The 18,533-nt window shown below is 36.7% G+C and overlaps 1 long non-coding RNA gene across 2 annotated transcripts in view; it reads left to right on the top strand.

Annotated features, from left to right (window-relative positions):
• The first annotated feature begins 585 nt into the window (after positions 1–585).
• Positions 586–18,533, top strand: part of LOC125752339 (uncharacterized) — a 34,944-nt gene continuing 16,996 nt past the window's right edge. Inside the window, exons 1-4 of one of the 2 annotated variants that reach the window (XR_007401603.1) lie at positions 586–813; positions 2,403–2,449; positions 2,938–3,012; positions 3,357–3,440. This is a non-coding gene — a long non-coding RNA (uncharacterized LOC125752339). Of the gene's footprint in view, positions 814–2,402; positions 2,450–2,937; positions 3,013–3,356; positions 3,441–18,533 lie in introns of those variants that run through there. The other variant, XR_007401604.1, reaches the window with a different exon arrangement.

Raw genomic sequence — 18,533 nt, 5'->3', positions numbered from 1 at the left:
ATTAATATTCATTACAGGAAGCAGATGGAAAATGGGCAAGTGTTTGAAAATTCTCACCATGTGATTTTAAAGTATAATTTAATCGTACATTTGGGGTGTCAAGGAGTATTTAGTTCATGTCTTTTGCATTCAAATGAGGGAACTGGAAATAATCAGTTATTCTATTCATTCATTTAATTATTCAACTAATAAAAATATTGACAGAAATCACATAAACAGCTAACATATATTTATTTATTTATTGCTTACAGTATATCAGGCACTGGTCTGAGAATTTTATATGTATTAACTCACTGAAATATTTACTGAACACCTAACATGTACCAAGTACTGTTGTATCCTGGGGACAGAGTGCCTAATAGAGAGATGAATCTATCTTCATAGCGATGATATTTTAGTGGAATAGACAATGAATGTGCAACCGAAGAATAATATCATTAGAAATTTTTCTAATTGTACTGACAAAATTAAACAGGATTATAATACAAAGACTAACTGAACTTGGTTATTTTAGTTAGAGTTATCAATATAGTCCTCTCTGAGGTCTCACACAAAACCAGCCAGCCCTATGCAGACAGAATTCGAAGTGCAAACGTGAGATAAATTACTAAAGATAAGGTTATTTATCCTCATTGTCCATAGTTACATGTTTGAGTTTTGGTTCAGATTTCTTTTTTCTAAGATTTTATTTATTTATTCATAGAGACACAGAGAAAGAGGCAGAGATACAGGCAGAGGGAGAAGCAGGCTCCCTGCAGGGAACCCGATGTGGGACTCAATCCCGGGACTCTAGGATCATGCCCTGAGCTGAAGGTAGGCAATTTTAACTGCTGAGCCACCCAGGTGCCCCTGGTTCAGATTTAATAGGGAGATACTGAAGAGTTTTAAGGAGGAAAATGAAATGGTATAATTTACATTTTGGAGCAACCACTTGTGGTATATGTGGAAAATGGTCTGGGGAGGGAAAAGCTTGAAATCCAAGGAGACCAATTAGAAGCCTATACTGTGATCCAGCTTAAGGATAATTCTGCCTTGGGCCACAGTGAAGGCTTGTGAAAAAGGAAAACAAGGCAGAGACTGACTATATTTTGAGACTGAATTAATGGATTTGGAAATAAAGTGTGTGGGGATGGGGAGGAGAAAAAGAAATATGAAGATGACTCCCATGATTTTTGCCTTAGCAACAAAATAGTTCATGCTGCAGCAACTCACATCCCCCGGTGAAGGCTAAGAGAGAATCAGGTATAATGGGCAATCAAGAGCTCTCTTTAAAGATATTCACTCTGAGGTCTCTTTAGACATGCAAATAGAAAAGCCAAAGTGGTGTTTAGACTTATGGGGTTTGGAGCTCAGGAAGAGTAAGAAGCTTAAACGAATAGTTTGGAATCATTAATGCATAGACATTGATAAAATCTAGGAGGCTGATGAAATCACCTGTAGAAAGAATATAACAAAGGAGATGAATGGGGTGGGTTCCAGGACAAAATGCAAAGGCACACCTACGTTTAGAGGTCAGGTAGGGAAGAGGGCACATAAAGAGTAAATAAAGTGTCTGAGTAAAGAGGCCAGGGAGTAATCAGTGAGGAGGAAAGATGGGGAAGGTTAGTGTGGGATTGCAAAATCCCTGAACGGAGAGGTTTTCGGGGCACGTGTGGTCGAGGGCAGAAGGCAGAGGATTTGGAAGCATGTTAAGTTTATCATGAAAAAAAAATCTGTGTAGTTTTGGATTTGAAAAGATTGGAATTGATTGAAGAAAGAACTGGAATTGAGAACATGTAGACAGAGCACATGAAAATTCATTGGAGAAATTCTGCTGTGAAAGGGAACAGAGAGCCGGGGTCAGACGTGGGGTGGTATAATGTGTATGTGCATATTATGTACTCAGATACACAAGTATTATCATTATTACTTACATATAACAGACTTGAACATGTTCATGCAGAAACAGGCCTTAACCATCATTTAGAAATTGAAAGACTTGTGCTGGGAGTGAAAGGAGTTAAATAAAGGAGCTATTCTTGAAAAGATAACAGGGATTTCGAGAGACAAGCGTATGTGTTTCAAGTTTCAAGTTAAAGAGGGAATATAAGTGGGACAAGAGTACAAGTCTCCTGATTTGTAGAAGGAAATATATTAATACCAGAAAGAACATCAGCCTTGAGATCAGTTAAAACCTTACTTGCCGTTTATTATCTCTGACACTTGGGAAGTTATTTGATTTCTTAGTTTCAGTTTATTTCCTGTAAAAGGAGGATAATCATATAGACCTAATAACATATAAGATGTTTTCATGATACTTCTTCCTCTCTGTCTATGGCAGATTTATTAATTAACGATATTATTATGAACGAATGTCTCTAAACTACTTTGTAAATTTCATGGTCCCTCTTTATTTCCCATAGTGCCTATCCCAGTAGAGCCTCAACATTCTTAAAATGATGTCAACTTGGTAAGTATTACGTTCTGTGTTTTCCCTCTTCTCCTTTTGGACTTTGATGTAGGAAAGACGTTACGGTTAGAAGCCGACAGTCAAGAAAGAATTCTTGAGATGTCATTGATGCAAAAAAGGTGGTTTTATTAAAGCACAGGGGCAGGACCTGTGGGTAGAAAGATCTGTGGGGTCTGAAAATGGGGTCCCACTTTCAAGTTGGGAGGGGGTTAGGGAGAGTGTAAGTCTCCTAGATATTTTGGAAACTAGGTTTCCAGGATCCTGAGGGGGCTAGCTAAGCTATTGTTGGGAAAGGTTATTTATTATTTAGTAAACCTTCAGACCTGAGACCCTTCAGATGTATATTGGTGGGCCATATGCTTGGAGGATGATTGCCAACATGTATCTTGCGGGGGTAGAGATAAAGGAAATTTCCAAAGGAATTTGTGTATGTTAAAGTAGACTTGCAGGGTCCTGGGGGTTGAGCTAAAATTGCCTTTTGCCCTTAGCAAAGTATTAATGTGGAGACAGTTGAGTCCCTAGAGGAAGGTCACTGGCCGGTTTCAATGACTTGTCGATGAGCTGTAAGTAGTATGAAAATTAACAATTTTTCTCTGACTTTATTTCCCACATCAGATTCCATTTCATATGCAAACAACTTCATATAAAAATGATATTTGTGATCAAACTTGCAATTATTTAAAAACTTATTTCCTAACACAAAGCTCCTGGATGACATCTTTTTATTCCTGTAGTTTGTTAGCATATAGGATTGGATGAATTTAAAAACAACACAAATAAGAATAAAAGAGAAGTTCTCATTATGCCACTGCATTGTTTAAATATGGAATAGATTTCCCATTAATTTTAAATACCTTGATATACTGCCCCTGACCTGCTGTGATTTGGCTTCTGCCTTCCTTTCCAGACGTGTCTCCCATTTGCTCTCTGCCTCACCCCAAAGAGCCTTGGTTTCAGGTTTGCTCGGCCCTGATAATTCAATAAATCATGCTATTTTATGCATCCTTGAGGTCTTTTCACATGTGATTACTTGTGCCAAAATGCGCTCTGACTCCTCTGCTTATTTATAAAGCTAAAGTTAGTTATCATTCAAAATAGAATGAGAATCACTTACTCTGTAAGACTGAAATCCTGGTCAGGGGATCCCTGGGTGGCGCAGTGGTTTAGCGCCTGCCTTTGGCCCAGGGCGCGATCCTGGAGACCCGGGATCGAATCCCACGTTGGGCTCCCGGTGCATGGAGCCTGCTTCTCCCTCTGCCTGTGTCTCTGCCTCTCTCTCTCTCTCTCTGTGACTATCATAAATTAAAAAAAAAAAAAAAAAGTCTCTGAAATCCTGGTCAGATCTAAATGTTCCAGTTTATTAAAATTAGACCTGGGGCCAAGAGTAGAAGTCAGATGACAGGCTGGCTACAAAGAACAGTGAGGGAATTTTGGAGGATGATGGAATTATTTTTATCTTGATTTTGGTCATGTTTATACAATTTTATACATTTGTCAAATCTCCTAGAACTGTACAATGAAAAGGGTAAACTTTATAGTATGTAAATCATACCCCAGTAAACCTATGAGAAAGGCCGTTTGTGAAGTTTTCAGATCATGTGTGAATTATAAAGATGCTTTCTGCATCCTAACTTTACAGGGCAGAAGAAATCATTTCCTTGATCCCTTTCCCCCAGTCTTATCTGGACTTTATGGATTGTCTTTTTTTTTTTTTTTCCTTATAAAAAAGGAGAGAGAGAAAAGGAAAAGTCTAGAGTTTCCCACACTATGCTCTCTTTCCTTACATATCTCCTTATATACTTCACTCTTTCTAGACCTGGTTCAAATGCAAAAACTCCCCAAAGAGAAGACAGTCCAGGTCTCTCAAGGGTTCAAAGGACAAGGGAGGAAGAAAAATAAAAAAAGGAAAGAAATTAGTAGAAACGGAATTTGTTTAATTAGAAATTACCAACTGAATAAATACGCTTATTTTCCTTCTCGACTCCAATATATACATTACTAAATATTAAAACCAAAATCATATTAAAGGGAAAAAGAAGGATTGACCTTTAAAAATGTAGAATCAAAAAATGACACAGAAGATGAAAAATGGACATTTCTTCATAATGCAACTATAAAGAAACTAGAATCCTTTATCTAGCTAAACTGTCAATTAATATGAAGATCTTTTTTGAAAAGGCATTCCAAAATTTACTATCTTTTCATCTATTGTTAAGAATCTCAAAAAAAAAAAAATCTCCTGAGATTTGTTCTCCACCAAAATGAGAGATTAAAACAAGAAAGAGAAAGGTGTGGGATTCTGCAGAGGCTCTAAGATAAATAGAAGCAACATGAATTCCTAAATTCAGGTAAAGGAAAATCCCAGAACAGATATGAGGCAATTACTAACTCTAGGAAAAACAAAAAGTTGTACATAAAGAATGTAAGATGCCTATGCTGAGTAGTATAAATTATATAATAATAGAGGAAATTAAAACATAAGGAAATAATCATGTAAACTTATTGATTGATAATATAGCAGAAAATACTAGAATTAACAGCCCTAAGGAACAGAAAGTGGTTCCTCTGTGAAGCAAAACTTGAGGATGAAGTAGAGGGGAGTGTGGAATTCTGTTTTACTTCTCATCATTCTGGTACAGCTTGATTTTTGAATCTATGTACATTTACTGCATGGCATTTAAAAAATAATTTAAAAAACAGTGTGGGCGAATATACAAGTGAGGTAACAGGAGTTTTCTAATATTTATCACACCATGCATTGGTTGTCAATTTATTTCTCCATTTCTCCATCAGGGAGAGCTTCAAGGCAGGGATCATGTAGTAAGATTTTTAAAAAGATTTTATTTATTTATGCATGAGAGACACACAGACAGAGGCAGAGACACAGACAGAGGAAGAAGCAGGCTCCCTGCGGGGAGCCCAATGCGAACTCCATCCCAGGACCTTGGATCATCACCTGAGCCAAAGGCAGATGCTCAACCACTGAGCCACCCAGGTGCCACTGGGACCCTGTATTATTGACCTTCTGTGCCTACACAACTTGCATATAACTAACAGCATATGCTCAGATACTTCTTTTGTTTTTTTAAGCAAATAATGTATGAAAACATGAATAGAGGTGGCTGCTGAGAATCCACAAAATAACAATGAATACACAAAGACAAGGCCAGTAATTGAGGGGACTGAACAGGCAACAGTGATTGACTTGAATCTTCTCACTAAATTACAGCTTTCGGCATCTCCTAGGTTGAGGGCATAAGGCTTCACATCCAGATTGCTTTAAATTCACATGGGTCCACCTCTCTGTCAAAAAACAAATGCCCTCTTGATGTTTTCTCTAGAAGTGTTGACAAACTTCAGAAGTCATCCACAAATTATCCACCTTCTTTTGTCCTCTATAATTTCATTAATGGAACCATCACACACCTGGTGATGGCTCACCTTCTATTATTCACCGTTCTTGTCTCTGGCCTTATATTTATAGATCGATCAGAAGTTAGTATAACAGTTAGTACCATTCTCAGATTCCTTTCTTTTAAAAAAACCTTTTTATTTTAAAATGATTTTAGATTCGCATGCAGCTGTATGAAATATATAGGGAGATTCTATGTACCCGTCACATTTCCCCCAGTGATAACACCTTGCATGACTATGATACAATATCACAATCAAGAAATTGACATTGATATAATCCATTGACTTTATTCAGATTTCACCAGTTTTATATATACTTATCTGGGTGTCCCTAGATTCCTTCCTTCCTTCCTTCCTTCCTTCCTTCCTTCCTTCCTTCCTTCCTTCCTTCCTTCCTTCCTTCCCTTTCTTCTTTCTTTCTTTCTTTCTTTCTTTCTTTCTTTCTTTCTTTCTTTCTTTCTTTCTTTCTTCTTTCTCTTTCTTTCTTTCTTTCTCTCTCTTTCTTTCTTTTTTTTCTTTCTTCTTCTTTTTTTTTTTTTTTGACAGCAGCTTGATTCTGTCCATGAAAGCATGTCCAACTGTGTGATACATGTCCCCGCATGAGGTTCCTCTATCAAATCATTAGCCCTGGGAACATTTCCTCATCCAAGAGTCTATAGTTAAGTAAAATGTGGTTGAACTGCTACTACATCCCAGAAACTTTGCACTGAAAAGCATATTTTCCCTCTTGGTATTATCTCCAACAACCATATAAAAATTATTATTACCTGCAGATGAGAATGCTGAAACTTGGAAAGGTATGGTGACATGGATATTGTCACATGTTACAAAGTGGCATATCTATAATATTTACAATTGTCGAAAACAAGATAGCAGGCCCCTTAGCATTAGAGTCACTTATGCTAAGTAAGCCCCATATCACCAAACTCATATCACCAAACGACAGTTCTGTCTCCCCCAGAAATGGGAATTTTAAATCAGTCAATCTGTAATTACCTGATCAGCACTAGTTAGGTAATCTACACAATTGACCTGTCATCCCCTACAGGAAAGTAATCTTGCTTTAACTAACTTGCCTTTTTTGCTTAGTATAACTTCCTTGTTCCCACTCTCATCTGCCTATAAAAGTCTTTCATTTTGTACAGTTCCTCACAGCTCCATTTGCTAGATTTCATGCTGCCCGACTTGAATTGATTTTTGCTCAGATAAACCCTTAAAATTTTTGATATGCCTCAGTTTATGTTTTAAATACACTTTATCTTAAAGTCCAATTTCTTCTACAGTCTGAGAAAAATTCTTAACTGTTATTTCCTTTTTAATAACTTGCTGTGATTTGTAAAAACAGAGGGAAAAATGAGTCAAAATGGATTTTAGTCCTACTAATTTTCATCTATTATCCATCCACTAGCCTTCCTGCATACACCTATTCCACAGTATTGGATAAATTTCCTTTGACAGACATTTTGAACTCTAGCAAAAATTTCAAAAAACATGAGGTATGACCTTCAAAGGAATTGGAATTCATCTCTGGTGTATTATGGTTTTTATTTCTGACTGTTGCTAGTCTCAAAAAAGATATCTTGATATAAAAATAAGCACTTATGGTCATTGAAATCCTTCTCTTATGATTAGCTATAAAAATATGCCCATTTCAAACATACCCTGAAATAGTAACAGAATCAGCATGTAGTTCAATTCCAAGAATTCCAAGGGTGTTTTTCCACTTTCATTAAAATGCACTGCAATGAGGAAATTATGTGAATATCATTTTAAGCTTTACAAGGAAACTTTTTAAAATTGATAGTTATAAGTGTTTACAATACAAATTCAAGGTGATTACACGATGATTAGCACTTGCTTATATGTCTCTTAAGAAACCACACAATCTGATTCCAAACAGCAATCTCTTAGAATACTTGACCTTGATGAGCTTGATGATGATTTTGGTGACAGACTTTTTAAATTAAAATTTTATTATAATGCTGTGACTTGTCACTTTCTAATATTTATGTATAACAGAGCAGCAATAGAATACTCACCTACTGGTAGCCTAATTTTGGTTTCATGTATATAGAGTTGGCAATTTCAGGGATAGCAACAATAATACTGAACATTTTTGAGAGATTAGGACATGCCAGATAATATTATGAGCAATATCTTGGTATTAATTCTATTAAAATCTGCACATTAAAAAATATTTTATGTATTTATTTCAAAAAGAGAGTGAGAGCGCACACACAAGTGAGCATGAGCATGATTGTGGGGAAGGGCAGAGGGAAAGGGAGAAGCCCTGAGCAGGGAGCCCAACCCAGCTAGATCTCAGGACCTTGAGATTATGACCTGAGTCCAAGGCAGACACTTAACTGACTGAACCACCCAGGCGCCTCTAAATTCTTCACACTTTCAACAGAAGCAATTGTAGTATTCTTCAAAGGAAATCTAGGATCAAATTCTATCTTGTCAGTCCTAATTAATGGTGATTCATGGATTTCTGCACAATTCCTTTACGTAAGTTCTTCATGCCAGCCTCTAGATGGAGCTCAAGTCCTCTTCACTTCAAGGGATGTAGGAGTTGGATTCAGGTCAATGATGATGTCTGGGTCATTGAGGTTGTTCTGCTATGGGCCACCATATCACCAATGGCACCCACTGAGATGAATGAAACTTGTCTTTGATCCTTCTACATTGAAGATTCTATTTACCCTCTTTGGACCCAATTATTAGAATCAAGCAAGATCAGGGTGAGGCCCAGAGAAACTGGGGTAAAGACAAGAAATATAGGGACTATTTTTAGTGTGCCATGTTATAAAGACAGTGTAAACAAGGTTTTGGATTTGCATATAGTCCAGCTTCACTAACAACACTAGATACAGCTGCTCTTCTAGTCATCAAATATTTGGCTTACTCTCCCTTCCTCACACAAAATACACTCACTCATGTCCCTTTGATCAGTAGAAGTAATCAGATATCATATCCACTTATGACATCAGCACTACCTATCAGAAGGTGTTTTCTAGATCAGGTGCAGTTGAAGCTCTTTGTATTTTGGAGACCTGCAAACTAAAGTTATCTCTATCAGGAATACCCAACACGAGAAAAGAAAATGAGCAGGATAACAACCCCATCTAGAAAGATAACTATGGGAAACAGAGATCAGATTTAACCCTGTAGAAATTCTGATACCCCTCTTACCAACCTTTGGGATGGGGAAAACTCCACTTGCAATCCACTTATTTTCTGGGAATAGATCTCTTTGTTCTTTGTTCTTTGGGGCTCTTGGTCACTCTCAGAAAATTTACTCACTTCCTATTATCTGATTCCTTAACCATATCTAAAATAGGCATCCAGGAATATGTCTTCCCTGGTTCCTAATAAGCTTTCTTAGCTTGGTTCGCGCTTTAAAGATTTTTTTAAAAAATTTATTTATGATAGAGAGAGAGAGAGGCAGAGACACAGGCAGAGGGAGAAGCAGGCTTCATGCCGGGAGCCCAACGTGGGACTCGATCCCGGGACTCCAGGATCATACCCTGGGCCAAAGGCAGGTGCTAAACTACTGAGCCACCCAGGGATCCCCTAAAATAGGCATTCAGGAATATGTCTTCCCTGGTTCCTAATAAGCTTTCTTAGCTTGGTTCTCGCTTTAAAAAGGTTCAGGATAAAGAGTAGTTTCAATCTCAAACAATCTCACTCTTTCTTAGTCTATGTTGGTAGATATTTGGACAATACACTTCTCTCAGAAGGTTAACCATCTTTTAATTTTTTTTCTTTTCAATGTATTTAAATCTCATCACTTCTATGTGGTGATTATCATCCACACAATTATTTTGAAACTTAATTCTGATGTTTGATGTTTATTTGCCTACTTACTCCACTATTTCCCCTTAACTTTATTTTTTTTATTGAAGTATAGGTGACATAACATTATATTCCCTTTAATTTTTTATTCAAATACAAATACAGTCTCAAGCCTATCAGTTTGGTGGGAAAACCACTCCTTTAAGTTCTCCTTGAGCTATTTTGCCTAATTAAAAAAAAAATCTACTGAATGACATAATCTTTTTTTTGTAAATTTATTTTTTATTGGTGTTCAATTTGCCAACATATAGCATAACACCCAGTGCTCATCCCATCAAGTGCCCCCTCAGTGCCCGTCGCCCAATCACCCCCACCCCCGCCCACCTCCTCTTCCCCCACCCCTAGTTCATTTCCCAGAGTTAGGAGTCTCTCATGTTCTGTCTCCCTTTCTGATATTTCCCACTCATTTTTTCTCCTTTCCCCTTTATTCCCTGTCACTATTTTTTATATTCCCCAAATGAATGAGACTATATAATGTTTGTCCTTCTCCGATTGATTTATTTCACTCAGCATAATACCCTCCAGTTCCATCCACGTTGAAGCAAATGGTGGGTATTTGTCGTTTCTAATGGCTGAGTAATTGAATGACATAATCTTGATTGAGATTTCCCAGTACCCTGGGGATATGGGCTCCAGTTTGAATAGCAGATTTATTGAGATTAGAAATGAGAGTGTCATTGTAATATTAAGTTTTGAGTACTGTCTTAATAGTAATATGGTTGAGAGAAGAGACTAGGAGGAGAGGCAAGTTCAGAAACTATTCCCATTCATTCACTAAACATGGATGGTGTACCCACTATACTCTAGTCAGTATTCTAGATTCTGAAGATACAAAAGTGAAAAACATAGGTAAGAATTTCTGCCATTTTGGAGCTTATATTTAGTGAAGGAATAGAATATTGGGAGGTAAATTTGAAAAGGTTTTTCTGGCCTGGGCAATGGCAGATATTCTAAGACCAGAGTTTCTTTTTCTCTTTCAGAGTTCCCATCCTTAGTAAGCATCATCTCCTTCAGGCTGCTGGGTTCCTCTCTGATTCTTTCTCCTAAGTGTAGAATAAGATTCATTAAGATGGGGGCCTCTGGATTCTTCTAAATTAGATAAAATTCTCTAAAAGCTCAGTCTCTTCCGTCCCTTTGACACCACCCCATCCTCCTCAGAATGTCAGAAGATGACAATTTCCTCGCTCATCAGAAGGGAGGCCTTTGATGAAATAACTATGAACTTTATGAATTGCAGTCTACTTTTAGTAGACTTTTCTTATTTTGATTTTCTTTTCAATCACAGGGTATTTGTCATTTGATCACTATGTACTCTTTTTCTTTTTCAAAATAGTATGTAGAATTTTGGATGTTCAAAATGCTCAACAATAAATTAATGACCCTTAAAGGAGAAGAAAAAAATTCAGGGGAGAGCAAGTGGAGAGATGGTTATAATTATACAATTTTAACAGTTTCTATAAGATGATATAAAGAATTCCCATAGAGTTTACTGGAAAATAACAGTCTTTTTTCTCTTCTTATGAGATTATTAAAGCTTAGATTTGACATGACTTTTAACTTATTGTATGATAATAACACTTAAGGAATCATTTGAGAATCATGTGACTATTGATTGATACCAGTGTAATATACTATTTTCTAGGACAAAAATCTGTCATATTGTGGAACAAAACCTAGATTTTTTTTTCCATTTGATATTTTCTGGAATGAGATTTAAGAAAATTGGCTAATTACTGGATAACTATTATTTGTCCTTCTTCCATAGCCCAGAATATCAATAGGATAATTTTCTCCTGAAGAAAAACATATTCACTTCTTTGACACAGGGAAGGGAAGAACCCCAGAGACCAATGACATAGCTTCTTCAAATGGAAGACAGCTGACCAACTCAAAGAATAATAGATGAGTAGTCTATAAACGATACCATCAAAGTCTTTGTGGAAAAATAGACATTGTTGTCCATGAGGCATATTGAATGGTCAATGTTTACACAGCTTATTAGTCTGCAGTAACTAAAATTATTGATCAATTTTACTGAAAATGCACCATCTACTCTCCCTTCCTTTATCTCTCCCTCTTGTTGTTCAAATTATCCCGTTAAATTAAAAATATATATGAGATTTCCTTTAATTATGTTTTTCTTTCAAAGGACTGCTTTATCTTTCTCTTTTCTCTTTATGGCTATATTTCTAGAAGAAATAGTCTTCTGTTACTATTTCCGTCCCAATATTCCTTAACAATAATAGGTTTTTAAATTATTATTACTATCATAAAAGTTTAGACATGGTGAATCAACTGTCAATACCCATTCAAGCCTCTTCCCTCTAGTGTGCTTTCTATAGTAGGGATGATGGATGCCCTACATATGCCACTGTGATTTGTCAGTCCAATGCACACAAAGGTGACTCAGAAGGTAGACGTGAGAAAAGTCTGGACTTCTGTGTTTTCTCTCAACAAGCTTAATCTTGGAGCCTTCTATGCCACCCCCAAGGGAGCATTGGCACCTTCCAGTGTTTGGTCACTAGCCTCAGGCTGTAGAGATGCAGGATGTGGGGCTTCCATTCTGCTGAGGAAACCATAGGGAAATGGCAGCCTAGCTCTAGACCTGCCAGCAATAGCAACAGACTCTGGGCTGTGGTGTGGATGTGGAATCTGGAGCAAGCAGTGACAGTGCCATATCCCAGATGGGCAGATCGGAGGATAGATGGCAAATTTCTTGGTAGCCCTCTTCTCAAATGTCGCCTAAGGAGATATTTCTGAAACCTGAATCTACAGGATTTTTTTTTCTTTCTTTTTTTTAAGCCCTGAAAATGACTTTGTAATCCATTTAATATCCTGCAATAAATCCCTTTAAGCTTAAAATGGCCAAAGTAGATTCTTTCTCTGAACTAAACTTTGATAAATTCGGTATCACTTTCTACATATTTCATCACTTGCCTTTCCCCTCCCCCTCTTAACTCATGTTTTTTTGTTTTTGTTTTTGTTTTTTTTTAAGATTTCGTTTATTTATTCATGAGAGACACAGAGAGAGACAGAGGCAGAGACACAGACAGAGGGAGAAGCAGGCTCCATGCAGAGAGCCTGACGTGGGACTCTAACTGGGGTCTCCAGGATCAGGCCCTGGACTGAAGGCAGCGCCAAACCACTGAGCCACCACGGCTGCCCCTTAACTCATGTTTGAAAGCAAAATTGATACCTGGTTAGTATCATTACCATTTATTCTCCCACAGCCTCACAAGTGTCTAGTGGCATCTTAGTCGTACAAGATGCTCAATGGATATGTATCTGATATAGGAAGATGCTCAAAAAATAGTGGGCTATAAATTATACACCCTTTAACAACAAAGAAACAATATACCCATTACCCCAACAACTTCAACTTTTATAAAAGCAAGATAACTTCTTTCCAAATAGTCTAGGTCAAATGTTTTTATTCTTTATAACTTTTTTCTACTTCCTTCCCTACAATTGTCTTTTTATTAGAATATGATTGAAGAAAAGGATTTATCTTTAAAACAGAGATACTTCGCATGGCTGTTAGGTGGTTTATTTTATTATTTATTTTATTTTATTTTATTTTATTTTATTTTATATTTTTGTTAGGTGGTTTGAATGGATCATATAGTTAGGATTTTGAAACTAAATTTCCATCTTGATCTCTCTTACATTTCCTATTGTCACTTAAATGAAACAGAACAATGTCCCAACTTGGCAAGTTTAGAAACCTTGAGGATCATCAAAGATGATGACAGGACTTGATCTTTTTTTTTTTTTTTTTCTGGAGCCACCCATCAGATTTCAGAAATGCTTTATACAAACTTCCTATTGTGTCACATAGAATATTAAAAAGCTGTATATTGATGACATGAGGTTTAATTAAATTAATGTTTTTACTGCTACGGCTTCATCAAATCTAATGCCTGCTAGTAACTTTTGGTGCCACTGTCTTGATTCATGCTGAGGCACCAGTGGTTTTACTAACATTGCTCTTGTGCAGTCATCTTTGCAAATGTCAACACAGTGAAAAGTGTGTTAATTAACATCTTAATATTCTTATGAAAAGAACCTTTACCTGATGAACTCCCTAATAGAATGTTAGGGACCATTAGCATGGGTTAAGGGTGTTCTTAAGTTTTTGATACCTTTTCATAAGTTTTATCTCTGGATCTTTTAAAATGTCTGGCTAAGGAAATTAACTAATGAGGGGATCCCTGGGTGGCTCAGTGGTTTGGCACCTGCCTTTGGCCCAGGGCGCGATCCTGGAGTCCCAGGATCGAGTCCCACGTCGGGCTCCCTGCATGGAGCTTGCTTCTCCCTCTGCCTATGCCTCTGTCTCTCTCTCTCTCTCTCTCTCTGTCTATCATAAATTAATTAATTAATTAATTAAAAAAATAAAAATAAGGAAGTTAACTAATAAATAAATGAATGTATGTACAATCCAGTTACTTTTTGGTAGTACTCAAGTCAATGATTTTTTTTCCTTCGGATGCGTAGCCAAACTATATCAAGTCAAATATCATTTTCATTCAATTTCAATTTTTCACATGTGAGTTTTTTCACCCCCACTGGAAGGGTCACTAAAACTTTACCCCCAAGCATCCATTTAAAGAGCAAATGCAGTTAATTCTGAAAGTCAAATTTAGTTTAACTAGAGGAGCAGTTACTAAGGCCCTTTTGTAATTGATGTGTTTTACATAAAAGCAGCATTCCATCCATTCATGAGTTCTTAACATAAAAGACATTGCATTTGAATGGAGACTACAATTTTCCTGATAACTTTTCATCACCAAGGGAGTCCTTTATTTTCTGTCAGTCAATGCTGGGAAATAGGAGAGTTTTATCCACTCTAACAGAGGAGGCCTAGAGCAGCCTTTAAGTAGACAATGCTACAAACTGTTTATATCTTCCTTTCTTTGCTCTGTCTAAACTAAAATGTTTTCCCCAATAGTAGACAATCTGGTATTGTTATAAATAATTACAGATTTTAAGTCCTAAAAGGAGAGTTTTAAAATGTAGAAACTTGATTTTAGGTGCACATATTCCTTCTTAGTCTAACTTCATGCTGGTATGTACTGGCAGTTTAATTACTTAATCATCTATCAATGACCTTTGTCTGCTGTATGTATTCTTCAATAGCATTTATAGAAAAAAAAATCTGTGGTTCTTTTTTCTGTACCCTGGAAAATATATTGTGAGAGCTCTCAACAACCATTAAAATACAATGCCTACATTCTAAAAATGAAAACTGATCACTGACCCTTACATCTTTATTTGTACAAAATGACATTTCTGTGCTTCAGAATTAGTTCAAGCACTTGTTTGTTGAGCATGTGACGAAATCAAAATGAGTCACTCAACTTTCATTAACGCTTAAGATTTTTACAGTGAAAGAGGAATTACCACTCCTTACACTGAAAATATTCTTTTATGGATGAAAATATGGAAATACAAAGATGTTAGGTAACTTTCTCAATTCTTCTCTTATAATGAAAAAAAAAAGAATAAAATGAGATGTTGGCATAAAGATAATTTGTAGAGTGTTTTGTCTACTCAGCCATTCCACATTCTAAATCAATTCCGTTCTGTAGATACTTATTGTTACCTTCTGTGATCTTGAAGATAAGCAGGAATTAACCAGGAAAATGAGAGGGAGAAGAACATTAAATCAGCAGTGAGAGTGTCTGAAAATCCATGGGAGAGAAAAAAAAAAAAAAAAAGAAAATCCATGGGAGTATAAAACAACATGGTATACTGAAACACACTGAGGTGTTTCTGCAGGTTGAATTGAGGAGCAACACGAATGGCTGCTGGAGAAAGAAGTGGATGACAGTCCCTAGAGAACCCTGGATACTGTGCTCAGGAGTTTGTTTACCCTGAAAACTGTAGGAGGATACTTGTGGATCTTAAGCAAGAAGGAGACATAATCATATGGTCCATATGTGTGTTTGTATGCTTTTTAATTTTTTAAAGAACACCATGGCAAGTGTGTGGAGGGTGGATTATAGTATGGTAATGTAGATAGGGAGATCTTAAGGACTGTTTTTTGTTGTTGTTTGTTGTTTTGTATTTCAGTCACATTTTATTTATTTTATTTAAATTTAATTAATTAACATATAGGTATTATTAGTTTCAGAGGTAGAGGTCAGTGATTCATCAGTTGCATATAACACCCAGTGTTCATCATATCATGTGCCCTCCATCGTGCCCATCACCCAGTTACCCCATATCCCCAACCCCTTTTCTCTCCAGCAACCTTCAGTTTACTTCCTATGATTAAGAGTATCTTATGGTTTGTCTCCCTCTCTGATTTCCTCTTGTTTTATTTTTCCCTCCATTCCCCTATAATCTTCTGTTTTGTTTCTTACATTCCACAAATGAATGAAATCATATGATAATTGTCTTTCTCTGATTGACTTATTTTGCTTAGCATAATACCCTGTAGTTCCATCCACATCATTATACTGAGGAGTGTTTATAGAGATTGGAGTTAAGTCAGTAGTAGTGAATCTAGAGAAGAAGGGGTGGCTTTGTGTGACATTTAAAAAGTGGCATTAAAATAGCATAAATTAAATGTCAGGGGAGAAATGGAAACTTAAAAAGACTAAATTTTCTGATTTGGACAACTGGGTCCCATTATCATTAACTCAGACGGAGAAGAATATATGCCTAAGGAACTTTTTTTGGTAAAGATTATTCGATCGCTTTTGAACATTTCAAATTTGTGTTATATTTAGAGGATAGTGCCCAGCACATGGAAAGTATAAAAAAAATAGTTGTTTAGTAGATTATGACCATAGATTCTAGGCTGAAAATACATATTTAAGAAATATTGGAATAAGAAGGTTAGTAATGAGATTTTCTCAGAGAAATTATATGAAATAAGGAGAAAGAATGTATATTCCTTAAGAAATGATAACTTTTAAGGATCAACACAAGATTCAAGATTTAGGCAGGGGGTAACAGAAATTAAAGAGACTTCTGAAGTAGCCAGGGTCACGCAGAGAAAGGCAGAGTGATGAAAAGAACTCATGTATACTGGTACCTGCACCACTGTATTTTTTTCTTGACCAGAATTTTAATATGTTTCTCAAAAATATAAGTTATTCAACCACTCAATTAATTTCCTAACCAACAAACATTTATCCCATTTGCCTGATACTTTCCAAGGTTCTGGGGTCATAAGATAAAAATTTCAGGAGCTTTTATTAGCAAACATTCTATGACAAACCAACATATTTATTGAAGGAGGTAAAATGAACATAAATCTTAAAGTCACTGTCTTTTTCTCTTTGTTGTCAGTAATATTACTGTAGGAGTCTCCATCAATCCATCCCCAAGATTCCCCATCTTCTGTAAGACTTACCACAAAAACGGTTTTCTTAGGTCAAAAATATTTCCCTACCACTCTGTGCACTGAAAATTGTACTGCTTCCTTTCCTTTCATCCCATAAAAAAAAGATGAAGTAGTTATATCCAATACTCTCTTGCTGAGCAGGACACATCTTACATTTTACATCAATACATTATTGAACCATGATTTCATTGGTTTGTTCATTTACTTCTTCACTCAGCATACACACTGAGCTCTCCTTTAGCATGTCATTGAAGAAGCTAGAGTTTGCATTCATGCTAGGAACTGAAGGAAGACAAGGAAATCCTGGGAGAAAGTGATGCTTGGTGTTCCCCTTTCTGTGTGAGCAAGAAGAACCAGAAGGACTAGGTAAGGAAGTCCCTAAGCAGGTGACAAATTCATGTGAAAAGGAATGGCCCAAAGTGAAGAATCTGAGGAACCAGGGAAAAGAGTATCTGTAGTTAATTGAAGGAAGATTAAATTACAAAAAAAAAAAGTTAAAAAAATAGAGGATGAATAAATTTAATTGCTAAATTAAGGAGGTGACACTTTATTACAAATCTGTGGGGTCTCTCAGGGGAGTTTCAGCCTGAAGGGACAATTCGACTGGCATCTTAATGCCTTCTCCCTGGCAGCTGAGCTGAGGAGGCTGGCCCAGAGGCAGCACAGACTGGAGGCGGAGAGACCAGTTAGGATGCCAGTTATAATCTCATTACCTTGTCATTTATCCAGAGGGGTAAATTACTTTGAATCAGTATCATAAACATCTTGGCGAATTTTGGCAATGACATTCCAATCCATTATGATTAAAGAAATGACTTCTATTCTGGTTCCTGGGAGATTTTTCTTAATATCCCGAACTTCTGATAGTTGCCTCTGACACTGTTTTCCGTCTTTTGAAGACACAATAAGCCCAGCAATGAGGCCTGCCTGTGGGCAGAGGATAAAACACAATGGCCAGATTATAGAGATGAGCCAACAGATGAGGGTCCCAGGGTCAGAATTAGGTTCCATCAGTCTGTTGACGTCAGTATACATTATAGAAAGATGTCATCATGTGTTTATAGTAACAATGGCAAAATTAATGAATTTTCTTTCAAATCTAAAGAACACACAATATTACAAAGAGCAAAGACAGTAGATTTTGGAGGATGCCCCGTCAAGTGGTATATACCACATCATTTACCTGCACTGAAGATGCAGCTGTAACAACTCACTTGGTGTGTTTCACTCTTATGTATGGCTTCCCTCCGGCCTTTTCACAGTTTTGCATCTGTTGTTCCCAGTATATTCTTAGTTGGTAAATAGTTTAGGTGCTATACACAACATGGATACTGCTTTGTTAAACACAGCCTGGGGACACTAACAGCTCTCTTAACCTCATCAGACCTGCCCTTTTTTCCTAGCGTGCCAATAAGCCTGACTTTGCCTGAATCTTACTTTTCAGTTCTATAGTCACTGTCA

The sequence above is a fragment of the Canis lupus genome, chromosome 13 (assembly GCF_003254725.2).
Source record: "Canis lupus dingo isolate Sandy chromosome 13, ASM325472v2, whole genome shotgun sequence".
Taxonomy (NCBI): Eukaryota; Metazoa; Chordata; class Mammalia; order Carnivora; family Canidae; genus Canis; species Canis lupus.
The sequence above is the reverse complement of the archived record's forward strand: the minus strand, read 5'-3'. Positions and strand labels throughout refer to the sequence as shown.